The following is a 27,575-nucleotide window of genomic DNA, read 5'->3' on the forward strand; positions in this document are numbered from 1 at the left end:
CTGAGAAGGGTAGGGGAAGGAAGAGGAAGGCAGTAGTGATAGGGGACTCTATAGTTAGGGGGTCAGATGGGCGATTCAGTGGATGCAGGAAAGAAACTCGGATGGTAGCTTGCCTCCCAGGTGCCAGGGTCTGGGATGTTTTGGATTGCGTCCAAGAAATTCTGCAGTGGGAGGGAGAACAGCCAGAGGTCGTGGTACATATTGGTACCAATGACATAGGTAGGAAAAGGGAAGAGCTCCTGAAAAAGGAGAACAGGGAGTTAGGAAGGAAGTTGAGAAGCAGGACCGCAAAGGTAGTAATCTCGGGATTACTACCTGTGCCATGCGACAGTGAGAATAGGAATAGAATGAGGTGGAGGATAAATGCATGGCTGAGCAATTGGAGCAGGGGGCAGGGATTCAGATTTCTGAATCATTGGGACTTCTTCTGGGGAAGAAGTGTCCTTTACAAAAAGGACAGGTTGCACTTGAATCCCAGGGGGACCAATATCCTGGTGGGGAGGTTTGCTAAGGTTACTGGAGAGAGTTTAAACTAGAATTGTTGGGGGGTGGGAACCAAACTGAAGACACTAGGGAAGAGGAGGTTGGCTCACAAATAGAGAAAGCTTGTAGGCAGTGTGAGAGGGAGGATAGGCAGATGATAGAGAAGGGACATGCTCAGGCCGAAGCTTGAAATAGACTGAAGGTCTATTTTAATGTAAGGAGTGTTATGAACATAGTGGATGAGCTTAGAGCATGGATCAGTACTTGGAGATATGATGTGGTGGCCATCACAAAAACTTGGATGGCTTATGACCCTATCCACCTGTGACATCACTTTCAACGAATTATGGACCTGTACTCCTAGATCCCTTTGTTCTACCACACTTCTCAGTGCTCTACTGTTTACTGTATAAGAGCTACCTTGGCTGGTCCTACTGAAGTGCAATACTGTATTAAATTGCATCTGCCATTTTGCAGCCCATTTATCCAGTTGATACAGATCCCTCTGGAAGCCATGATAACTTTCCTCACTATCCACTACTTACCCAATCGTAGTGTCATATGCAAATTTGCTGATCCTGTTTATCAGGTTATCATCCAGATCATTGATATAGATGACAAACAACAAAGGATCCAGCACCAATCCCTGCAGCACTCCACAAGTCAGAGGCCTCCAGTCTGAGGCAACCCTCCACTACCACTCTCTGGCTTCTCCCAGAAAGCCAGTGTCTAATCCAATTTACTACCTCATCCTGAATGTTGAGTGACTGAACCTTCTTGACCAGCTTTCCTTGTGGGACCCTGTCAAATGCCTTACTAAAGTCCATGTAGAGAACATCGATTTCCTTGCCTTCATCCACTTTCCTGGTAACTTCCTCAAAAAAACTATGAGATTGGTTAGACATGACTGAGCACACATGAAGCCATGCTGACTATCCTTAATCAGTCGATGTCTATCCAAATACTTATATTTTTGGTCCCTTAGAATACCTTCCAATAACTTTTGCATAATTGATGTCAGACTCACTGGCCTATCATTTCTTGGTTTATGTTTAAAGAATTTTTTTAAACAAATAAATACATAGGCTTTACTTCAATCTTCTGGTACATCCCCTGTCACTAGGGATGAATTAAATATCTCTGCAGGGCTGTGATAATTTCTGCACTTTCCTTCTGTAGGGTCAGGGAACACCTTTCCAGGCTCTGGGGAATCTTCCACCTTGATTTGCCTCACGGTAACAAACACCTCCTCCTCTGTAATTTATATGGGGTCCATGAAGTTGATGCTGCTTCTATAATGCTGCTTCTATGATACTGCCTCACTTCTATAGACTCTGTATCCATCTCCTGAGTGAATACCATTGCAAAGAATTCATTTAAGATTTCCCCCATCTGTTTTGGCTCCACACAAGGATTACCATTCTGATCATCCAAAGGACCAATTTTGTCCCTAGCGATCCTTTTGCTCTTAACATATCTGTAGAATCCTTTGGGATTCTTCTTCACCTTGCCTGCTGGAGCAACTTTTTGCCTCCTTTTAGCATTTCTAATTTCCTTCTTAAGTGTTCTCTTGCATTTTTTGTACTCCATTGGCACTTCATTTGATCTTGTTTGCCTATATCTGCTATGGACCTCCTTTTTTCTCTTAACCAGGGCCTCAGTATCTCTTGAAAACCAAGGCTTTCTACACTTGTTATCTTTATCTTTTATTCTGATAGGCACATACAAGCTTAGTAATCTCAAAATTTTATTTTTGAAGGCCTCCCATTTTCCAAGTACATCTTTGCCTGGAAACTGCCTATCCCTATCAACATTTGCCAGATCATTTCTAATACCCTCAGAATTTGCCTTCCTCCGATTTAGAATCTCAACCCTTGGACCAGACCTATCTTTTTCCATGCTTACTTTGAAACTAATGGCATTGTGGTCACTGGAAGCAAGTGTTCCCCTACAAAAGTTTCTGTCACCTGCCCTGTCTCATTCCCTAATAGCAGATCCAGTATTGCACAGTCTCTCATTGGGACTACTATGTACTGATGAAGGAAAGTTTGCTGAACACATTTGACAAACTCTATCCCATCTAATCCTTTTACAGTATGGGATTCCCAGTCAATATACGGAAAGTTAAAATCACCAACTATAGCAACCTTATAAGAGGAAAGAGTGAGCCAGAGTGAGGAATAGAAGGGGGAAATTACCGGAAAGAGAAATTGATATTCATGCTGAAAGAACTCAGCAGAGCTGAGCAAAGTTGAGTATACTCAGCCGGCCAGGCGAAGTGAGTTAATGTTTCATGTTGGAACAGTGAGTGAACAATCTGGTCTGAAGTTACCCCATGACTAGAAGTCTAGGAATACAGAGAGAGAGCAGGCGTGCTGATAATTCAGTCTGATTAATGAACATTGTGGGGGGGGGGGGGCAGATATCACATAGAATTTTTGCAGAAATAGAAGAATGAAATGAACTTTTCAGAAAGGTAAAGGGGAGAAGAGGGGTGTAAAAGTAAGAAAAAGACTAAAATAAGACCAGCAGACATGGAAGTAGAACTAGAGCATCCAGCCCATTGAGATTGCTCTGCCATTCCATCTTAGCTGATTTACTATCCCTCCCTGCCCCATTCTCCTGTCTTCTCTCCGTACTTTTAACACCCTAGATAATCAAGAACATATCAATCTCTGCTTTAAATATACTCAATAACTTTGTTTCGCAGCCATCTGTGGAAATGAATTCCATAGATTCAGCACCCTCTAGCTGAAGGGACATCCTTCTACTCTGAGGCTGTACCCGTGACTCCCCCACTATAGGAAACATCCTCTCCACGTCTACTACATCTAGGCCTTTCGGCATTCAATAGGTTTCAAAAAGATCCCTCCTTCATTCTTCTAAATTTGAGCCATCATGGCAATGAATACCAGAGATTCACCACCCTCTAGCTGAAGAAATTCCACCTTATCTCTGTTGACCTGTAATAGTTAATCAAATTAAATTAAATTTTTAATATACTTGAAGTTTTAATTCCAATATGCTTTCATGATTTTCACTTTTTAAAGATCTGCACAATTTATGATTTTTTTTTCTTTACCTTGGGCCTTAATATCTTGAAACCAAATTCTTTTATGCTGAAATGTAGTTGTTGAATTATGGGTATTGCTGATAAGGTAATTGGTGCCTTCACGTATTCTCAATATTGTAATGACTAAAAGTGTAAACACAAGAGAGTCTGCAGATGCTAGAAATCCAGAGTTACACACACACACAATCCTGGAGGAACTTAGGACTGGTCTTGGCCTGAAACATCAACACATTAATATTTTCCATAGATGCTGCCTGGCCTGTCCAGTTCCTCCAGCATTTTGTGTGTATTGCTTGGATTTCCAGCATTTGCAGATTTTCTTTTGTTAGTGATATGTGTCATTTGGCATGGTAGCATAGTGATTAGCACAATGCTTTACAGTGCAGGAGACAAGAGTTCAAATCCCATCAGTGCCTGTAAGGAGTTTGTACATTCTCCCTGTGACCACATGGTTTGCCTCCAGGGGCTCCAGTTTCCTCCAAAAGTCCAAAGATGTATCAGTTGGTAGGTTAATTGGTTATTGTAAATTGTCCCATGATTCAGTTACGTTTAAATCGGGGATATGTTTTGCAGCATGGTTTGAAGGCCTGGAAGGATCTGTGCCGCACTGTATCTGGATAAATAAATAACCTAATATATTTGCATCAACAATCAACTCACCCAATGTTGTGCTGGCGGCAGCCTGCAGAAGTATTGCCACATTGCATGCCCACAATGTTCATCAAGAATTCATAATGCTAGGGTAGATGTTTTGCAGGTCCCCTTTGCTCTCTCCCTCCTTTGTCAAATAATGCCAGCATGGTGATATTCAAGATGGAATCAGTGCAGTGTGTACAATGGAGCCATTGGCCTCTCAAAGCAGACATGATCTATAGAATAATCTGTAGCCATATTGCTATTTTTGATGTTTAAACCTATTAGACTACAAAAACATATATAAGAGCAGTATTAGGCCATTTGACCCATTGAGTCTGCTCTGCAATTTCATCATGGCTGATCCAATTTCCCTCTCAGCCCCAAACTTCTGCCTTCTGCCCATATCCCTTCATCCCCTGTCTAATCAGCAATCTACCAAACTCTGCCTTAAATAAACCACATGACCTGGCCTCCAGAGTTGCCCGTGTCAACAAATTCCACAGATTCAGCACCCTCTGGCTAAAGAAATTGATTCTCATATCCATTCCTAAAGCACGGCTCTCTATTCTGAGGGTGTGTCCTCTAGTCTTAAACTCTCTCACCATAGGAAGCATCCTCTCCACATCCACTCCATCAAGCCCTTTACCATTTAATAGATTAAAATTAGCCGCCTTTTATTCTTCTGAATTCTAGTGAATATAGGCTAAGAGCCATCAAACGCTCTTCATATGACAAGCCATTCAATCCTGGAATCGTTTTCGTGAACCTCCTTTGAACCCTCTTCAGTTTCAGCACATCCTTTCTACGATAAGGGGCCCAAAACTCCTCACAATACTCCAAATGAGGCCTCACCAGGGCTTTATAAGTCTCAACATTGCATTCTTCCTTTCATATTCTAGTTCTCTCAAAATGAACGCTAACATCACATTTGCCTTCCTCACCACAGGCTCAACCTGTGAGTTAACTTTTAGGGAATCCTGCACAAGGACTCCCAAGTCCCTTTGCACCTCAGATTTTTTGTATTTTCTCTCCATTTAAAAAATAGTCAACCCTTTCATTTCTTCTACCAAAGTGAATGAACTTACACTTCCTGACACTGTATTCCATCCGCTGTATCTTTGCCCAATCTCCTAATCTGTCTAAGACCTTCTGTTGCCTCTCTACTTCCTCAAAACTCCCTGCTCCTCCACCTATCTTCATATCATTTGCAAACTTTACATCAAAGCTATCAATTCCATTATCTAAATCATTGACATATAACTTAAAAATAATCAGTCCCTATAGACCACCACTAGTCTCCAGCAGCCAGCCAGAAAAGGCTCCCTTTATTCTCACTCTCTTCCTTCCGCCAATCTGCCTCTGCTTTATCCATGTTGGAATCTTTCCTGTAACACCATGGGCTCATAACTTATGTGTGGTACCTCATCAAGCGCTCCGGACCAGAAAATCCAAGTACACAACACCAATCGATTCTCTTTTGTCTACCCTCCTTGTTATTTCTTCAAAGAATTCCAACAGATTTGTCAGTCAAGATTTTGCCTTGAGGAAACCATACTGACTATTTTATCATCTGCCTCCAAGTAACCTAAGCTCTCATCCTTAATCACCAAGTCCAATGTTTTCCGAACCAATGAGGTCAGACTAATGGGCCTATCGTTTTCTTTCTTCTCTCTTCTTTCTTGAAGAGTGGAGTGACATTTATGATTTTGCAGTCTTCTGGAACCATTCCAAAACTAGTGATATTTGAAAGATCATTACTAATGCCTTCACAACTCTTTAACCACCTCTTTCAGAACCCTGGGGTGTACACCATCAGGTCCAGGTGATTTATCTTCCTTCTGAGTTTCCCAAGAACCTTCTGTCTAATTATGGTAACTCACACACTTCAAGACCCCTGACACCTGGAAGTCCTATCATACTGCTATTGTCTTCCACAGTGAAAACTGTTGCAAAATACTTATTCAGTACATCTGCCATTTTGTTGTCCCCCACTACTACTTCTCCAGCTTTGTTTTACAGTGGTCCAATATCCACTCTCACCTCTCTTTTACATTTTAGGTATTTGAACAAAGTTTAATATTATTGGCTAGGTTACTTTCATCTTCCATCTTTCTCTTCTAATGACTTCTTAGTTGCCTTCAGTTGGCTTTTGAAAGCTTCCCAATCCTCTTCCTACGAATCTTTGTTTTATTATATGCCCTCTCTTCAGCTTTTATGTTGGCTTATATTAATGATTTCCTTCATTTTTAAAAAAAATTATAAAAATTCTTAAAGTAGCTACACCCAGTAGCCACTTTATTAGGTGTATCTGTTCCCCTGCTCATCAATGCACATACAATATTTAATTAGCCAATCATGTGGCAGCAACTCAAAGTATATAAGCATGCAGAACATGGTCAAGAGGCTCAGTTGTTGTTCAGACCAGACATCAGCATGGGGAAGAAATGTGATCTAAGGGACTTTGACTGTGGAATGATTGTTGGTGCAAGATGGGGTGATTTGAGTATCTTAGAAATTGATGATTCCCTTGGATTTTCATGCACAACTGTCTCTAGAGTTTGGTGCAAAAAACAAAATAAAACATCAAATGTGCAGCAATTCTCTGGGTAGAAGCACTTTGTTGATGAGCAAGGAAAATGGCCAGACAGGAAGGTAACAGTAACTCAAATGACCACATGTTACAACAATGGTGTGCAGATGAGCATCTCTGAATATTCAACACGTTCAACCTTGAGGTGAATGGGCTACAGCAACAGAAGACTACGAACATAAACTCAGTGGCTGCTTCATTAGCTACAGAAGATAGCCCATGCTGTGGCTACTGAGTGTCTGTCCTGCTGTTTGAAATTATTTTTCGATATTTGGTGATTGGAGGAATGTATAGCAGGGATGTCAGATTTAAGTTCTTTGCACATAGAGTTGTGGGTGTGTAGAACACCCTGTATTATGGGTTGGTAGAGGCAGATACATTAAAGGCATTTAAGTAACTCTTGAATAAGCAGATGAATGATAGAAAAATGGAGGGTTATGTAGGAGAGAAGGGTTACATTGATCTTACAGTAAGTTAAAAGTTTGACAGAACATTGTGGGCTGAAGTGCCTGAACTGTTCTGTACTGTTCAAATTCGTTTAGTTGTCATTCAACCATACATGAAACCCATGAATACAGCCAAATGAAACAGCGTTCCTCCAAGGCCAAGGTGCAACACGTGATACCAACAGTCATTAACAGCACAAGGCACATATAGCACATACTAGATGGCAATAAACATACAGTTACATAAAATATAATGTAGCCCAAGTCCCTGGGTGTCATGTCCTGTAGATTGATGGTGCATGGGACGTTGGCTTTGAGAACAAGCCTACAGTAGCTCAGTCATCAGGTTCTAATGCAGCTGTTGCTGAACACAATTGAGCTTGGCTTCCACCAAGCAAACTCTGGAGAGCAGCCCTAACCCACCCCACCCTCTGGCTCTTGATCTCCCCCCCACCTCTCCGGATGACTGCAAACGGCAATCCCATGGCATGAAGACCTATTCCATGCTGCAAGTGAGGCCATGTAGCTCCCCCACCACTGGTCTCGCCAATAAAACAGTGAAGCAGATTTTCTGTATAAGACCCTTCTATGTTCTATGTTACATTACTTGTTCGGGTAACCTTGCTGACAAGACATGCAGGTTTTTATTGAAGCCTCAATAAGTGTTGGAGACCCACACACAGAACTCTGAGCTTCTCTAATGACTGTTATCTGCACTCTCTGTGGTTATCCTTATATTCCCACCATTGTACTCCTCATGGAGCACATTAGCAGAGTCTTGCCGTTCTGACATTACACAGGCATTTCAGAGTTATGGTTTATATATCATAATTATTTGAACTTTTCAAGGTGATTGTAACAAAGTGGTCACGGAATAAAAATCAGAAATAAATGAGGCATAAATAATAAATAGAATAAGCGAGGGAACAAAGGTTGTTGCTGTCGGAAGGGAACACAGGGCATCTTTTCATTTTTTCATTGACTCCGAGTTTGTATCTGATCTCACACAGCGCATCCTTGCTCATTGCTTTCCTTCCCTCTACCTTAAATTAGAAATGCCAAAACTCATTGTAGACGGTATAGAGTAATGCCTTGTGATGCCATAAATGCAAAATACTGAGCCTACATATTAGTTTCTCTAGAATAATTCAGCTCGAACCCTTTGTCACAGCTTTTTCAGTTCTGTTTATTCTGAGTTCAGTTCTTCCCTGCCGTGAAATGCGACGTGCTTGGGAAGGCAACAAAAAAAAAACTAGCAGGCAAACCCTGACTGACAAAAGATTTCATTTTTGCCGTATTTCATTTGACAGAACAGAGTTTTTTTTTAACAAACTAAACGAGTCAGTCTTTGACAATGAGATTACTTAAGTGCTTAGCTCTTTTTATATTTGCTTATGTGATGTTTTGCTCTTAGACAAATAGAATCACCGGATAACAAGGCAGTAACTGCTGAGATGTGCCTAAATCCCTGTGTAGACATGGTTCAGTTACTTTTAATGTTCAGCAGCCTGGAGGCCTAACAGGAGATCACATTTGGGGGAATCTAGGACCAGAGTGCATGGCCTCAGAACAGAGCAGGGCTTCCCAACATTTTTTATGTTTTGCACACTTCCCATTAACTGAGGGGTCCATGGGCCATCTCAAATAGAGGGACATCCATACAGAACATAGATGAGAAAAGTTTCTTTATCCAGAGTGTAGTGAATCTGTGGAATTCATTGCCACAGATGGCTGTGGAGGTCAAATCATTGTGTATACTTTAAGCAGAGGTTGTTTGATTCTTGATTCGTCAGGGTGTCAGACGTTCCGGGGAGAAGGCACGAGAATGGGGTTAAGAGGGAAATGGATCAGCCATGAGGGTATGATGGAGCAGACTCAATGGGCTGAGTGGTCTAACTCTGCTCCTAGGTCTTATGGTCTTCTTTGGCCGTATCATAATCAACATTGATGAAATTGTCTTGCCAAATTCTGGTAGTTCTTGGTTGCTAACTGACAAGCTTCAAAGTCCAAAGTAACTTTATAAAGTACTTATATGTCATAATGTGCAACCCTGAGATTCATTTGCTTGTGTGCAGTCACAGTAAATACAAGAAGCACTAACTCTAGAAAAGCTGCAGATGTTGGAAATCCAAGTCCCGATGAAGGGTCTCAACCCAAAACATCAGCAGTTTATTCATTTCCATAGGTGCTACCTGACCTGCTGAGTTCTTCCAGCAATTTGTGTGTTTTGCCCCAGAAGCACAAGTTTATTCTAGGACTCTTATTTACTTAGCTTCCACATCCCTTCCTGCCTCCTCCACCTTTATCTAAGGAACTGTGCAGTCCCTAGGTAAACTGTAGAAACAATATATTATTAAAGTGAGTGCACAGTGAGAAAGGGGTAGTTCCATCTGCAAAAGAAACCAGTAGGAATTTTGGGATGATTCAGTTTTACAGGGAATTACAACCCATGTAATTTATGTTTCTTGAAAGGCAGTGCTGTGTACGTTGTCTGTGACATCTCCAGAGTTCTTTGCTTGTTGGGCTTCTTCGATGAAGCTGGCCAGTGGATTTACCTTATTGAGCTCAAGTATGAGTTGGATTTTGAACAACAATGTTGGGAACTTGGAGACCAGTCCTGCTGCAGCACAACATTCATTCCTTGAGGTGGCAGGAAACTCCATCTAGCTGAGGTGCTAACACACAGCTTGTTGTATGCCTAGAGGAAGGCAATGAATCTCAGTGAATTAGCTCAGGGCTAAGGCTGCAGTAGAAGTCATTGACCATTTGAAAAGACACTTGTACAATGACAATAAATTAGTGAGAATTAAGATAATTGAAAAAATAAAGATTGTTGTTTGCTCTACCTCAATTTTCTGAATGTTTAAACAATTATTTCATAATCATACTTAGAGCAGGGGTTTTTAAGCCTTGGACCCGTGCCATTAACTGAGGGATCTATAGACAGATGTTTTATTGCTCACATCTACATGAACGTGGATGAGTGCGGGGAGAAGGCTCAAGTAGGCCAAAAGCATTGACAGTGATCGACTGAACCTCATGATCTGTTTCTGCACTGGAATACTTTGAACCATAACTTCAGCCCTAAAGGCCATAAAAAATAGGAGCAGAATTAGGCTATTTGGCCCATCGAGTCCACACTGCCATTCCGTCATGGCTGATTTATTATTCCGCTCAACCCCATTCTCCTGCCATCACTGCCCCATTGTTGAAATGTTCCCACAATCTATAGACTCACTTTCAAGGAACTTTACACCTCATGTTCTTGGTTTATTTTTATCTATGTATTATTCTGTATTTGCTGTTTGTTGTCTTTTGCACACTGGTTGAATGCCCAAGTTGGTGCAGAGTTTCACTGATTTTGTTATGGTTATTATTCTCTTATGGATTTATTGGGTATGCCCACAATCTCAGTGTTGAATATGTTGGCGATAATCCAAATGCTGAAAGATCAGGTGTGGTTGGAGTAGGAAATATCGTGCCTTTGTGGAATAAGTCTGAATTTTGTTTTGTTGAGTCACTATCATAGGGGCCCTACAATTAGCCTCACAAGTGTCCGTCCCAACCAGTCAGAGTGGCAGGAAAATTAAAGGCAGGAACAGCTACAATTAGCAGTACGGTAATAATCCTTAAAATATTTATATATAAACATGAGATTCTGTTGATGCGAAAAGTCGAGGAGCAAATTCAAAATGCTGTAGTCAGGTAGCATCTTTCATCTATGTTCAGGCTGAGACCCTTCAACTGGACTGTAAAGGGAGGGGGGAAGCAGCCAGAATAGGAGGTGGGGAAGAGGGAAAGGAGTACAAGCTGGAAGGTGATAGCTGAAACCAGGTGGGGGGCAAGGTTTGTGGATGGGGAGAGGCGGGTGAAGTAAGAAGCTGGGTGGTGGTAGGTGGAAGGGGCAGGAGAGGAAGGAATCTGACTGGAGAAGAGAGTGGACCATTGGAGAAAGGGAAGGAGGAGAGGAATCAGGTGAAGAGAAGAGAGGAAATAAGAAGGGAGCCAGAATGGAGAATGGAAAATGAGAGGAGGAGGGAGGGGAAAGAAATGATCGAAAGTTAGAGAAGGTTCATGCCATCGCTTGTGTATAAGATGATGAGAGGCATTGATCATGCGATAATCAGGGGCTTTCTCCCAGGGCTGAAATGGCTAACACGAGAGGGCACAGTTTTAAGGTGCTTGGAAGTAGGCACAGAGGAGATGTCAGGGATAAGATTTTTACACAGAGAGTGGTGAGTGCGTGGAATGGGCTGCCGGTGGCAGTGGCGGAGGCAGATACGATAGGGTCTTTTAAGAGACTCTTGAGTAGGTACATGGAGCTTAAAAAAATAGAGGGCTATGTATAACCCTAGGTAATTTCTAAAGTAAGTACATGTTCGGCACAGCATTGTGGGCTGAAGGGCCTGTACGGTGCTGTAGGATTTCTATGTTTCTATCAGGTTGGAAGCTACCCAGGTGGAATAAGAGGTGTTGCTCCTAAAAACCTGAGAGTGACCTCACTGCAGCAGGAGAGGAGGCATGCACTGACATGTCAGAATAGGATTAGGGACAGGGATTAAAATAGATGGTCATCGGGAGGGAAGGTACATAAAAGATTTATTTGCAGAGTTACTAAAATGCCTTTTAAAAAACACCTGTGGTAAGTCACAGAAAATGCTGGAGGAAATCAGCAGGTCCAGCAGCATCTACGGAAATGAATAAACAGTTGACTTTCAAGCCGAGACCCTTCATCAGTTCTGGGGGAAAGAAGATGAGAAGTCAGAGCAAGCAGGTCGGGGAGGGGAGGAGAAAGCACAAGGTGGCCAGTGAGAGCTGCAGCTGGGAGAGGAGGAGTGGGCTGATGTAAAAAGCTGGGAAGTTGATTCATGAAAGAGATAAAAGGCTAGAAAAGGTGGGGGGGGGGCATCGAAGACCATGGAAAAAGGGGCAGGGGAGGAGTACCAAAGGGAGGTGTTGAGCAAGTAAGGAGAGAGAGGAATGTGGAATGATGAAGGAGAGGGGGACAATTATCAGATGTTGGAGAAATTGACGATCATGCTGTCAGGTTGGAGGCTACTCGGAGTCCTGAAAGAGGCTGCTGTCGAGATCACGGATGCACTCGCGATAATCTTTCAAGAATCACATGATTTTGGCATCGTTCCGGTGGACTGGAAAATGTCACTTCACTCTTAAAGAAAGGAGGATGGCAAAAGAAAGGAAATTTAGGCGAGTCACTCTAACTTCAGTGGTTGGGAAAGTGTCTATTATTAGGATAAGAATTGGAGGTACTTGGAGACTAATGATAAAATGTCAAAGTCAGCATGGTTTCTATGAAGGGAAATCTTGCCTGACGAATTTGTTAAGAGTTTGTTGAGGAAGTAACAAGCAGGATGGACAAAGGAGAGGCAGTGAATGTCATTTACTTGGATTTTCAGAAGGTGTTTGATAAGGTACCACACATGAGGCTGCTTAACAAGATAAAATCCTATGGCATTACAGGAAAGATACTGACATCGATAGAGGAATGGTTGACAGGGAGCGATTGGGAATAAAAGGAGCCCTTTTCTGGTTGGCTGCTGGTGACTGGTGGTGTTCCTCAGGAGTCAGTATTGGAACTGCTACTTTTCACATTGTTTGTCATTGATTTAAATAATGGAGTTGATAGTTCTGAGGCAAAGTTTGTGGATGAGGGTTAGGTAGTGCTGAGGAAGCAATGCAATTGCAGCAGAACTTAGACAAATGGGAAGAATGTGCAAAAATGGGGCAGATGAAATACAGTGTTGGGAAATGTACAATATTGCATTTTGGTAAAAGGATCAGTAGTAAGAACTATTATCTAAACGGGCAGAAGGTTCAAACATCAGAGGTGCAGAGGGATTTAGGAGTGCTTGTGCAAGACTCCCAGAAGGTTAATTTGCAGGTTGAGCCTGAGGTAAAGAAGGCAAATACAATGTTGGGATTTATTTCAAGGGGCCTAGTGGATAAGGCATCGGTCTAGTGAGCTGAAGGTCACTGGTTCGAGCCTCAGCTGAAGCAGTGTGTTGGGTCCTTGAGCAAGGCATTGCTCTACGATGACACTGGTGCCAAGCTGCTTGGGTCCTCGTGCCCTTCCCTTGGACAACATCAGTGGCATGGAGAGGGGAAGGGTTGCAGCTTGGGCAACTGCCGGTCTCCCATACAACCCTGCCCAGGCCTGCGCCCTGAACCTTCCATGGCGCAAATCCATGGTCTCACAAGACTAACGGATGCCTATATAAAAAAAAAGAATATAAAAGCAAAATGGTAATGCTGAGCCTTTATAAGATACTGGTCAGGCCACACTTGGAGTATTGTCAACAGTTTTAAGACCATAAGACATAAGAGCAGAAGTAGGCCATTTGGCCCATCAAGTCTGCTTTGCCATTCAATCATGGGCTGATCTAACTCTTCCAGTCATCCCCACTCCCCTGGTAACCAGCAGCCAACCAGAATAGGATCCCTTTATTCCCACTCTCTGTTTTCTGCTGATCAGCCAATGCTCCACCCATGCTAGGAACTCCCAAGTAAGTCCATAGGATTTTATCCTCATGTGTGGCACCTTGTCAAAAGCCTTCTGAAAATCCAAATATGCCACATCTACCACATCTCCTTTGTCGACCCTGCTTGTAATTTCCTCAAAGAATTGCAGTAGGTTTGTCAGGCAGGATTTTCCTTTCAGGAAACCATGCTGGCTTTGGCCTATCTTGGCCAAATTCAGGTACCCCGTAATCTCATCCCTAATAATCGATTCCAACAACTTCCCAACCACTGATGTCAGGCTAACAGGTCTATAGTTTCCTTTCTGCTGCCTCCCACCCTTCTTAAATGGCGGAGTAACATTTGCAATTTTCCAGTCATCTGGTACAATGCCAGAATCTATCAATTCTTGAAAGACCATTGTTAATGCCTCTGCAATCTCTCCAGCTACTTCCTTCAGAAGCCAAGGGTGCATTCCATCAGGTCCAGGAGATTTATCCACCCTCAGACCATTAGGCTTCCTGAGCACCTTCTCAGTCGTAATTTTCACTGCTCCTACTTCACTTCCCTGACACTCTTGAATGTCTGGTACACCGCAGATGTCTTCCACTGTGAAGACTAATGCAAAATACGCATTCAGTTCCTCTGCCATCTCTGCACCTCTCATTACAATATCTCCAGCATCATTTTCTATTGGTCCTATATCTACCCTCAACTCTCTTTTGCTCTTTATATACTTAAAAAAAAGCTTTTAGTATTTTCTTTGATATTAGTTGCAGCTTCCTTTCATGATTAATCTTTTCCTTCCTAATGACCTCCTTAGTTTCCTTCTGCAAGTTTTTAAAAGCTTTCCAATCCTCTGTCTTCCCACTGGCTTTAGCTTCCTTGTATGCCCTCTCTTTTGCTTTTACTTTGGCTCTGACTTCACTTGTCAGGCATGGTAGTGTCCTTCTTCCATTTGAAAATTTCCCTCATTTTTCACAGAAACTCCAGCAATTGCCACTCTGCTGTCCTTCCTGCAAATGTTCCTTTCAAGTCAAACTTGGCCAGTTCCTCTCTCGTGCCATTGTAATTTCCATATCTCAGAAAGGATGTGTCGGCATTGCAGAGAGTCCAGAGGAGGTTCACGAGGATGATTTCAGGAATGGAATGTTTAACATATGAGGAGTGTTTGACAGCTTTGGGCTTGTATTCACTGGAATTTGGAAGAATGCGAGGGGATCTGATTGAAACCTACCAAATGTTGAAAGGACTTGATAGGGTCGATGTGGAGAGGATGTTTCCTTTGGTGGGGGTATCCAGAACTAGAGAGCACAGCCTCAAAATTGAGGGGTGACCTTTTTAGAACAGAGGTAAAGAAGAATTGTTAGCCAGAGAGTAGTGAATCTATGGAAAAGTCCATGGGTATATATAGGGCTGAAGTTGATCATTTCCTGATCGAACAGGGCGTAAAAGAATATGGTGAGAAGACAGGTGTATAGGGTTGAGTGGGATCCAGGATCAGCCATGATGGAATGGTAGAGCAGACTCAATGGGCTGAATGACCTAATTCTGCTCCTATGTCTGATGGTTTTAAGGTGTTGCTCCTCCAACCTGAGTGTGGCCTCATCATGACAGTCATGAACTGACATATCGGAACAGGACTGGGAAGTGGAGTTACAATGTGTGGCCTCTGGAAGATCCTGCTTTTTCTAGCAGACGGAACATAGGTGCTCGGTGAAACGGTCTCCCAATCTACGCTGGGTCTCACCGATACACAGGAGGCCACACCTGGAGCACCGGATACAGTATATGACCCCAACAGACTCACAGGTGAAGTGTCGCCTCACCTGGAAGGACTGTTTGGGACCCTGAATGGTAGTGAGGGAGTTGGTGTAGGTGAAGGTGTGGCACATGTTCTGCTTGCAGGGATAGGTACTTTGTTTGTGGACCTGTGGTAAGTGTTTGCCAAATGTCATAGGAAAGAATTAGAACTGAAGCTGGGCTAGGTGGTATTGTCTATTACACAACGTCATGTCGTTTCTGAAGATGTATGTTCAGCAAATGATAAGCACAACTGATTTAGTTTGCATACTGCTTCTCATCTTCTCCTCATCTAAAACAACAGTGTTTGAGTTACTGTCGTCTTCCTGTCAGCTTGAACCAGGCTGGCCATTCTCCTCTGACCACTCTCACTAACACAGCATTTTCACCCACAGAACTGCCACTCACTGGATATTCGTTTTGTTTCTTGCACCATTCTCTGTAAACTCTAGAGACTGTTGTGCATGAAAATCCCAGGAGATCAGCAGTTTCTGAAATACTCAAACCACCCCATCTGGCACCAACAATCATACCACAGTCAAAGTCACTTAGATCACACTTCTTCTGCATTCTGATGTTTGGTATAAACTACAACTGAACCTTTTGACCATGTCTGCATGCTTTGATGCATTGAGTTGCTGTCACGTGATTAACTGATTAGATATTTTTTGCATGACAAGCAGATGTACAGGTGTACCTAATAAAATGGCCACTGAGTGTGGAATTCTTCAAGCTGCTGTTTCTGAAAAGAAATATTGATGGAACGGCAAATATTCATGGTCAGCAATGTACCACTTCCATCACTGGTTTCTTCGGTTGTGCATCCCTGTATCGTGTCACCACTTACATCAAAGGAGTTTGCACATGTAAATACACAGACAAATAGACCATAAGGTATAGAGCGAGAATTGGGCCATTTGGTCCATCGAGTCTGCTTTGCAAATAGAGGAAATACAAATATAAGAATAAAGTGGCTGTAGCATATTTAATTTCTTTCATACTTTGTGGTAATTTATGATCTTTCATTCATTTCATCATTTTCAAATAAATTATGCTGCAAATCATTGCTATGGTTGAAGGTAGAAATATGAATCATATTTATGTGAATTCATCTGACATCTTTTTGTTTGTCATCTGTTCATGAAGTTCTGTTGTCTAGAACCGATACTATGTAAAATCAGTATGCTACATTTGAACTATTTTGTGTTCTCGACAAATATTAACTATTTATTTAATTATTTGCTTAAATTCTACAAAACTATTTGTGGACTTTCATGTTAATAATAATAATAACTTATTTATAGAGCACTTTTCATAGTTCAACATCCTTTACAATGGGATAAAGTGTAAACAAGAAAATAAAATAAAAAATAAAAATAACGTGACAATAAAAGACAAAAAGATATTCATTAAAAGCAAGGTTAAATAAATCGATTTTTGACTAGTGTTTGAAAGTGTCAACTAAGTCTGAATCCCTTCCAGTTTTAGGTACAGTTTAGGTGCGTAGTTCAAAGAAGCTGACCTGCTGATTATCTTTTGCGGGAATTTGTTTAAATTGAAGAGACCGGCAGAAGAAGACATGAAAGTTTGCACAGGGTTATAAAATAAGAGGGATTCTGTGATGTATTCCAGTCCCAAACCATTGAGATCTTTAAAAGCAAGGAAGAGAACTTTAAAATTAATTCTCTAAATTACAGGAAACCAATGCAGAGCAGGTGTTACAGGAGTGATATGTTCCCTCATCATGGTTTTAGTTAAAAGTCTAGCATGGCATTCTGAATGAGCTGAAGTTTGTCAATAAATTGCTTTGGAAGGCCAGTAGAAAGAGCTCTGTCAACGGCATACTCATTCACTTGCTACCATCTGGAAATTCACCAAAGTAATTATTATTAATATGAGAGTTCAGATAGTGTCATTAAGCTCCTTGGGTCTGAAAACAATATGGGGGAAGTGATGACTTCAAAGCGAAACCATGTTTGTCTTCCCCCTAGTCTCACACACAACTCTGGTTGTGAATAGAAAGCAAATGTTTCAGACATGGTTCACCCAGCCACTGAACTCCTAAACTGCCTCTTCTGTTCCACGTTTTGAAATCACAGAGATCTTCCACATGTGACCTTCCAATACTCAGCCCAACATTTTCTTCTCTTTCCTTGACCTGAGGTCCATTGCTACATTGTGCCAGTGACCTGCTCAATGCAGCTTCTCTCAGGTAGGTTGTTCCCCCCTCATCCAACAGTATCCAAAGCAGAATACTTTTTATTGAGGGGAATGGCCAGCAGGGTACTCTGCACTGGCTGCTTATTCTCATTTCCTCTCCTGACTGTCACCCAGGTCCCTGCATCCTGCAACTTAGGAGTGACTATCTCCCAGTAGCTCCTGTCTATCACCTCCTCATTCTCCCATATGAGCTGAAGGTTATTAAGCTGCAGCTCTGGTTCCGTAACACGTTCTCTAACTAGCTGCAGTTTGGTGCACCTCTTCCAGGTGTAGTTATCAGGGAGACTGGAGGTCTTCCAGAGTTTCCATTTCTTACACATGCAATATACCACTACTTCTGGTCCTGTTCTCACCGCACTAGCTATGTACTAACAGGGAAACAAAGCTAACTGGAAACTTACTTGTAGCTTGTGCCTGTTCCATCCCAAGCTGGATGAGCCAAAGCCAACCACTCTAACACTGCCCCACTCCAATAATGGCCTGTGATTACTGCTATCAGAAAAAATAATACAGTAGTGACAAATTCTTTGTCTGTGAAATGTTGTACCAAGCCTATCCTGCAGAGGGAGACAGAGCTCATGAAACCAATTGAACTGGGTTCTTTTACCGAGCATCTGCCAAGCCCAGGCGGAAAATGCCTTCGGTCATCTGACATATCCACAGTGAAATTTGTAGCTGATGTGTTATTATATTCAAAAACCATATTATGCCCAGTGGGAAAAAAATTAGGAATAAAAAGCAAGAAATGAAAACAGTATCTCACCACCCAGAGAAGAGATTTTCCAGTGTCAGTGCCATCTGTAAGTGGTGTGTGGGCAAGGCTGTTTCTTAATTGTTAGTCACAGTTAAAGGCTGAATTTTTCAAAATTACAAGTTAAAAAAGTCTACCAAGTCTGATGTAAAAATAATTGTGCAAGTCCACTGTTATAGGAAGGAATCTCAGAGTTGTATTGTGTATACATATTAGTAAATGTAGTTAGAATCTTCGAATTTTCAACCACATTTAAACTATAGTCTACTTCACACTGAGTTTAAACAGAAAAAGAGTGATTTTATTGCAATTAAGTTCAAAAGTTTAGCACATTGGCTTTCATAAAGTAATTAAAGTACTGAGTACAGGACTTGGGATGTTATATTGAAGTTATATAAGAAGTTGGTGAGGCCTAATTTGGAATATTGTGTGTAGTTTAGGTCACCTTCCTGCAGGAAAGTTAACAGTAAGATTGAAAGAGCGCAGAGAAAATTAACAAGGATATTGCCAAAACTTGAGGACCTGAGTTAGAGGGGAAGGATTTCATTCTTTGGAATGTAGGAGAATGAGGTGGGATTTGATAGGGATATACAAAATGATAAGTGATTTAGACAGGGTAAATGCAAGCTGGTTCCTCCCTCTGAGGTGGGTAGGACTACAGCCACAAGTCATGGTGAAAAGTTTAAGGGGAACCTGAGGGAAAACTTCTTCACTCAGAGGGCAGTAAGTGTGAAATGAGTAACCAGCACAAGTGGTGCATGCAAGCTCGATTTCAATATTTAAGAGAAACTTGGATAGGCAAATGGTTGAGTGGGGTATGGACGGCTAAGGTCTGTGTGTGGGTTGATGAGACTAGGCCAAAGGACCTTTTCTAGGCTATAGTACCCTATAACTCAGTATCTCCAGTGACAAATAAATTAAACCTGTTCACTCTCAGACCATGACTGTGAGCAGTCTCACAGAGATACCAGAATCTGTCAATTCTTGAAAGATCACTGGGAAGGGAATTTCCAGAGGAATGCACCCACGTTGTCTGAATCAGTGTAAAAAAGCTTTAGAACTTCTGTAGAAACATGGCCTCTCAATATCCTGTTAAAACTTGAATCATAGAAGGCAAAGAGTGGTTGTGGATGGGTCATATTCTGCATGGAGGCCGGTGACCAGTGGTGTGCCTCAGGGATCTGTTCTGGAACCCCTTCTCTTTGTGATTTTTATAAATGACCTGGATGAGGAAGTGGAGGGATAGGTTAGTAGGTTTGTAAGACTCAAAGGTTGGAGGTGTTGTGGATACTGTGGAGGGCTGTCAGAGGTTACAGTGGGGCATTGATAGGATGAAAAATTGGGCTGAGAAATGGCAAATGGAGTTCAAACCAGATCAGTGTGAAGTGGTTTATTTTGGTAGGTCAAATATGATGGCAGAATCTAGTATTAATGGTAAGACTCTTGGCAGTGTGGAGGATCAGAGGGATCTTGGGGTCCAAGTCCATAGGACACTCAAAGAAGCTGCGCAGGTTGACTATGGTTAAGAAGACCTTCATCAGTTGTGGAACTGAATTTAGAAGCTGTGAAGTAATGTTGCAGCTATATAGGACACTGGTCAGACCCCACTTGGAGTACTGTGCTCAGTTCTGGTCACCTCACTACAGGAAGGATGTGGAAGCTACAGAAAGGAAGCAGAGGAGATTTACAAGGATGTTGCCTGGATTGGGGAGCATGCCCTATGAGTATAGGTTGAGTGAACTTGACCTTTTCTCCTTGGAGCGATGGAGGATGAGAGGTGACCTGACAGAGGTGTACAAGATGATGAGAGGCATTGATCGTGTGGATAGTCAGAGGCTTTTTCCCAGGGCTGAAATGGATAGCACGAGAGGACACAGATTTAAGGTGCTGGGGAGTAGGTACAGAGGAGATGTCAGGGGTAAGTTTTTTCACTCAGAGAGTGGTGAGTGTGTGGAATGGGCTGCTGGCAATGGTGGTGGAGGCCGATACAATAGGGTCTTTTAAGAGACTTTTGGATAGGTAGGTGGATCTTAGTAAAATAGAAGGCTATGGGTAAGCCTAGATAGTTCTAAGGTAGGGACATGTTTTGCACAGCTTTGTGGGCCGAAGGGCCTTTATTGCGCTGTAGATCTTCTATGGTTCTATGTTTGGAGAGGAGGCTCAGCAGACAGATGTCTTGGTACACAGGAAGGAAAAGCAAAGAGATCCTGAAAAGAGAATTTAGAGAGCTAGCTAGAAAGCTAAGAAGCAGGACCTCCAGGGTAATAATTTCTGGATTGCTGCCTGTACCACACACCAGTGAGGGTAGAATGAAGATGATTTGGCAGATAAATGCCTGGCTGAGAAGCTGATGCAGGGGGCGGTCTCTGTCCGCCAGAACAAGTGGGATCTCCCAGTAGCCACCGGTTTTAATTCCACTTCCATTTCCCTTTCTGATATGTCCATCCATTGTTGGGATGAGGCCATACTCAGGTTGGAGGAACAACATCTTTTATTCCGTTTGAGTAACCTCCAACCTGATGGCATGTACATCAATTTCTTAAACTTCCGATCATGTCCCCCACCCACTTCACCATTCCCCATCTCCTTTTCCCTCTGTCACCAGATCTCCTTGCCCGCCCATCACCTCCCTCAGGTTCTCCTCTTCTCCTTGTTTCTTCCTTCCATGGCCTTCTGTCTCTTTCACCAATCAACTTCCCAGCTCTTTATTCATCCCCTCCCCCTCCAGCTTTCACCTGTTACCTGGTGATTCTCTCTCCTCCACCCACCTTTCAAATCTACTCCTCAGCTTTTTTTCTCCAGTCCTGCCGTAGGGTCTCAACCCAAAATGTCAACTGTACTCTTTCCCATAAATGCTGCCTAGTCTGCTGAATTCCTCCAGCATTTTGTGTGCATTGTAGGGAGTCAACTATACTGAATTGGCTGTTATGTAATGAACCAGAGGTGATTAGGGAGCTTAAGGTGAAAGAATTCTTAAGAGGCAGTGATCACAATATGACCGAGTTCAACATGAAATTTGATAGGGAGAAAGTAAAGTCTGACATAGCAGTGTTTCAGAATCAGGTTTATTATCACCAGCATGTGACGTGAAATTTGTTAACTTAGCAGCAACAGTTCTTAATACATAATCTAGAAGAAAAAAAGTAAAAATAACTAAGTAAATCAATTAGTGTATATAATTAATTAGATTAAAATTATGCAAAAGCAGAAACAATAGATACTTAAAAAGTTCAGTAGTGTTTATGGGTTCATTGTCCATTTAGGTGTCAGAGAGCCAAGGGGAAGACGTTGTTCCTGAACTGCTGAGTGTGTGACTTCAGTACAGTAAAGGAAATTACGGTGGTATGAGAGAGGAATTGGCCAAAGTAAATTGGATGGAGATGTTGGCAGGGATGTCAGCAGAGCAGCAATTGCTTGAGTTTCTGTGAAAAATGAGGAAATTGCAGGACATCTGTATTCCAAAAACAAAGAAATACTTAAATGGCAAAATAGTGCAACCATGGCTGACAAGGGAAATCAATGCTAATGTAAAAGCAAAAGAGAGGGCATACAACAAAGCAAAAATTAGTGGGAAGACAGAAGATTGGGAAGCTTTTAAAAACCCACAGTGAACAACTAAAAGAATCAGTAGGAGGGAGAAGATGAAATATGAAGCAAGATAGCAAACAACATCAAAGTGGATAGTAAAAGCTTTTTCAAGTACATGAAGAATAAAAACGAGATGAGAATGGATATAGGACCGCAAGAAAATGAGGCTGGAGAAATAATGGGGGATAAGTAGATGGCAGGAGAACTAAATGAGTATTTTGGATCAGTCTTCACTGTGGAAGACAGTAACACTGTGCCTGATGTAATGTGTGAAGGAACAGAAGTGGGTGCAGTTACTGTTAATAGAAAGAAGGTGCTCAAAAAGCTGAAAGACCTAAGGGTACATAAGTCACGCAGGCTAGGTGAACTGCACCCTAGGGTTCTGAAAGAGGTAGTGATAGAGATTGTGGTGGCACTAGTAATGATCTTTCAAAAAGCACTGGACTTTGGTATGGTGCAGGAGGACTGGACAATTGCAAATGTCACTCCACTCTATGAAAGGTGGGAGGCAACAGAAAGGAAATCATAGTTAGCCTGACCTCAGTGGTTGGGAAAATGTTGGAGTTAGTTGTTAAGGATGAAGTGATAGAGTACTTGGTGACACAGGACAAGATAGAACAAAGTCAGCATGGTTTCCTTAAGGGAAAATCCTGCCTGACAGACCTGTTGGAATTCTTTGAGGAGATTACAAGTGGTATAGATAAAGGGGATGCAGTGGATGTTGCCTATTTGGACTTTCAGAAGGCCTTTGACAAGGTGCCACACATGAGGCTGCTTACCAAGTTAAGAGCCCATGGTATTACAGGAAAGTTACTGGCATGGTGAGAGCATTGGCTGATTGGTAGGAGGCAACGAGTGGGAATAAAAGGATCTTTGTCTGGTTGGCTGTCAGCGACTAGTGGTGTTCCGCAGGGGTTGGTGTTAGGATCACTTCTTTTTATGCTGTATGTCAATGATTTAGATGATGGAATAGATGGCTTTGTTACCAAGTTTGCAGATGATATGAAGATTGGTGGAGGGGCAGGCAGTGTTGAGGAAACAGGTAGGTTGCAGAGGGCTTAGACAGATTAGGAGAATGGGCAAGGAAGTGGCAAGTAAAGTATAATGTTGGAAAATGCATGGTCATGTACTTTGGTAGTAGAAGTAAATGTGCAGACTATTTTCTAAACGAGGAGAAAATCCAACAATCTGAGATGCAAGGGGACTTGGGAATCCTTGTGCAGAACACTCTAAAGGTTAACTTGCAGATTGAGTCGGCGGTGAGGAAGGCAAATGCAATGTTAGCATTCATTTCAAGTGGTTTAGAATACAAAAGCAGGGATCTGATACTGAGGCTTTATAAGGCACAGGTGTGGCCTCACCTTGAGTATTGTGAATGGTTTTAGGGTCCTTATCTAAGAAAATATGTGCCGGGATTGGAGAGGGTCCAGAGGAGTTTCACATGGATGATTGCAGGAATGAAAGAGTAATCATACAAGGAACATTTGTTGGCTCTGTGTCTGTACTCACTGGAATTGAGAGGATGAGGGAGGATCTCATTGAAAGCTTTTGAATGTTGAAAGGTCAAGACAGAGTAGATGTGGAAAGGATGTTTCCCCTGGTGGGGGAGTCTAGGACAAGAGCGCATAGCCTCAGAATAAGGCATCCATTTAAAACAAAGATGCAGAAAAAATTCTTTAGCCAGGTAGTGGTGAATTTGTGGAATTTGTTAACACAGGCAGCTGTGGAGGCTGCCTGTAGGTGTATTTGAGGCAGAGCTCGATAGGTTTTTGATTGGACACGGTGTCAAAGGTTATGAGGGGAAGGTCAGGGTGTGGGGCTGAGGAGGAAAAAAGAAAGGATCAGTCATGATTGAATGGTGGAGCAGACTCAGTGGGCCAAATGGCCTAATTCTACTCCTATGCCTAATGGTCTGAAACAGGAGTTGAACAACAATCCATCTCCACAACATCAAGAGGCCAAAGGATACTTAAATCCTCATCTCAATAGCATCTTCTGATGCTGATTCATAATGCCATTACCTGAACCTGTTAGTGAAGATATGGAGACCGACTCACAAACCATACTGTTCAAAAAGCTGTGAGAATCCAATTGCATTCCTCCCCTCGGTTATTCAGTGGGCAAAGAGAAGCTGGAATCCATACCTTTATAACTTTGCTTAAATTACCTAAATGAACAAAGGTGGTTAAACTCAAATCTTTAAAATTCAAGATTCAAGATTGTTTAATCTCATTTCCTGTACACAAGTGCAAGGGAAAACAACATAATTGTTACTCCGGATCTGATGCTACACAAAAATAATCACAATAAGATAAAGAACCAAAAAAAACCAATAAATATAAATACTTAATACATCTTATATACATAGATAGCTTGTTTGTCCATATTGCTCTGCCATAGACTGTGGTGGAGGCCAAGTCCATGGGTATATTTAAGGCAAAAGTTGATCATTTCCTGGTCAGTTAGGGCATCAAAGGATGTGGCGAGATGGCAGGTGTACGGGGTTGAGTGGGATCCGAGATCAGCCATGATGCAATGGCGGAGCAGACTCGATGGGCTGAACGGCCCAATTCTGTTCTTATGTCTTATGGTCTAAAGTGACAGTAGGCACAGGAGTGTCTGTACATAAGGTGACTCTGGCAGGAAATGATGAAGCAGTGCTGGTTGGGGGAGTGTAGGTGTTGATCAGCCTCACTGTTTGTTGAGTTGGTGGTCCTGGCGTGGATGCTACCTAATGGGAGTGGGACAAATCTGAATGTGAACCATATAACAACAAGCAAATTCTTCTGTGTCCATGGAAAATTAGTTTATTTCATTCACGATTACCCTGGATAATTATTCATTATTGTTTCCCTGTGAGGGAAGTGGATTTTTCAGGAAGTTAAATAGCTCAGGATGTAAAAGAAGCTTTTCACTATGGTCTCTGAAGATCAATTTCACTCCCACTGATTTGAAACAAACTGCACTGCATAAATAGTCAAATTCCTACAAAGTCAGCAGCCAAAAGGTTAATGAGAAGTGGTCATAGGTTAGTAAATCTCTGCAGCTTTTGACAAACTGACCATGCATTGTAAAACAGAGTGATCAAAATGACTAATAATGAGGTTATTGAATCTGTGTGAAGTCAGCTGAACCGTGGGTGCAGTGGACTGACCTCAGTGTTTCTAGACAGACCTCAATCCATACAATGTCAATAACCTATTATTACATTTACACACATAAAATGTAAATCAATTCCCACACAAACATATGTTGTGATCTCTTTATGTGCCATGGCTCCAGAAAAAATCAAGACCAGACCAGCCAGATTCACTGATCCCCAACTCGGTCATGGGGGTAGAAATAGTTATTTCCCTGGAATCCACTTTAACTTTCACTAAAATCACTAATGTTTAGATTTATTTGGGTTTTTACTTCTGGATACTATTTGATGCAAAGGAAATAATTGTTTATTTATGATTTATGAACGAAGGATTAAAAATTAAAACTATAGACTTTTTATTTGCATAGATATTATCATAAGGTTCAAATTATCATTGCACTTAGAGAATTTTGTTTGTTTTGGGCTCTGTAGTTGTGCAGAGAGGCATCCGAGAGGACATAACCTTGCGAATGAAACAGTATATTTTTCCAGAATTACAAAGCACGGTTAAACCTTCTTTGTGGGTGGTCTCATCCAGTATTGTGCAGGGACAAAGCAGAACCATTTTCAAATACAGACAGCAATCACAAATTGTATCTTGTGTGAAAGGTGCAGAAGTTACAGCTGACTTTGAACCAGGATAGCTTTATAGTAATATAGTCATATAGTAACTGAGAGATGGGCACATACTCTGCTGATGGTCTTGATTAACAGTGAGTTTGAACCATTTTTTTGTCCATTCCTAATCATGACAAACTCCATTCTAGGTCCTTGTGCACACTTTGTCTTGATAAAGTAGTGAAGTATTTACTTACCCTTTAGTAAAGCTTCAATCTGGTCTTGTAACCAGGGCTGTAGCGCATAATAATGCATGGCAGCTCACTGTTATAACTGTGACCTAGAATGGGAGAACTTGAGAAACTATGGCAAATTCAGGTTTTGATTTGCTGCTGAACATTCGGCAGAGATTTCCTAAGTGAAAAGATGTAGTTATCTTGTCAATGAAATCATTTGATTATGAAGGGTTATTTGAAAAACTGAGTAACTAATCCTGATGTAAAGGGTTCATCCTGAAAACAATGGAATCTGTGATGTGCGAAACACCTCCGCATTGTTGTCTTGTAAATATAGTCATTTGCTTTGGGAAAAATAGAAGTTCATGCCCTGAAGTAAACACCATAGAATAGTAAATAGTGTTTGAAGATGAATTTGGATTGATTTGCTATACTCATTAATGAATTGAAGGTATTAGAGAGACCTATGTTTCTATATTGCCCAGTCTATAAGCTTTCAGTGAATTAGCAGAAATAAGCAGGCATGACTTTCATCATTGCCTCATGACATTGTGTAGTTGACTGTATAAATTGTTAGACATTGTGGGTGATTTCCAGAGCCACTTTTACATTAGATACATGTCAATGAGGAATGCAAATATTACACCAGGGAATGCTGCAAAAGAACATATTATTGTAACAAAATGCAGTTCATATTGCTTGTATCCAATGTATTGTAAAATATTCAAGTACTTTTTACGAAGTACCCTTAATTGTACCAGTAAGATTGTATTGTTGAGATTATCTTAAGACAATTAAATATCTGAGTTTTACTCGAAGATTGTTTTGTCTAGAGGTATATAAGTTTGTCTAATGATGATATTTTCTGCAATTTAAGGGTCATTGATTAATAAAATGCAGAGAAAAATTGTGCATTGTCAATGTTTACTAGACCTGTGGAGAGCAGGTTTCCTATACTGGCTGAGTCTAGGACCAGAGGGCAAAGCCTCAGAACTTCAAAGTAAATAGAGGGACATCCATTTATACTAGAGATGAGAAGGATTTTTTTTTGCCAGAGGTTGGTGAATCTGTGGAACTCATTGCCACAGGCGTCTGTAGATGCCAAGTCATTGAGTACATTTAAAGCAGAGGTTGATAGGTTCTTGTTTAGTCAGGGCATCAAAGGTTACAGAGAGAAGGCAGGAGAATGGGGTCAAATATAATAGAATGTTGAAGGGTTGAGTGGCCTAATTCTGCTCCTAACAGAATTCTTGTCAAAGAGTTCGTCTGTAAGTTTCCCTGTAGGACATAGGGTCCCCAGACACCTAGTAGGGGTCCATAGCATAAAAAATGTTGGGATCCCTGTTGCAAAGCGTTAGAGCCAGTGAAACAAAAAACTTCACACCTCCCCCAGTCAGTTAATCAGATCAACCATTGGAGTTACCCGCACCCCCCCCCCCCCCCATCTCAGATGTCAAGTTGGTGCCAATTTTCCCATTTAGTTGATATCAGAATCAGGTTTAATATCACTGGGAAATGTCATGAAATTTGTTGTTTTGTGGCAGCAGTACATTGTTATACACAACAAAAAAC

General features: G+C 41.7%; 1 protein-coding gene across 1 annotated transcript in view; it reads left to right on the forward strand.

Moving 5' to 3' along the window:
• LOC132393891 (multiple C2 and transmembrane domain-containing protein 1-like) overlaps positions 1–27,575 on the forward strand; it is a 600,107-nt gene that overhangs the window by 453,961 nt on the left and 118,571 nt on the right. The window lies entirely within an intron of this gene.

This window comes from Hypanus sabinus, chromosome 5 (assembly GCF_030144855.1).
Source record: "Hypanus sabinus isolate sHypSab1 chromosome 5, sHypSab1.hap1, whole genome shotgun sequence".
NCBI lineage: Eukaryota > Metazoa > Chordata > Chondrichthyes > Myliobatiformes > Dasyatidae > Hypanus > Hypanus sabinus.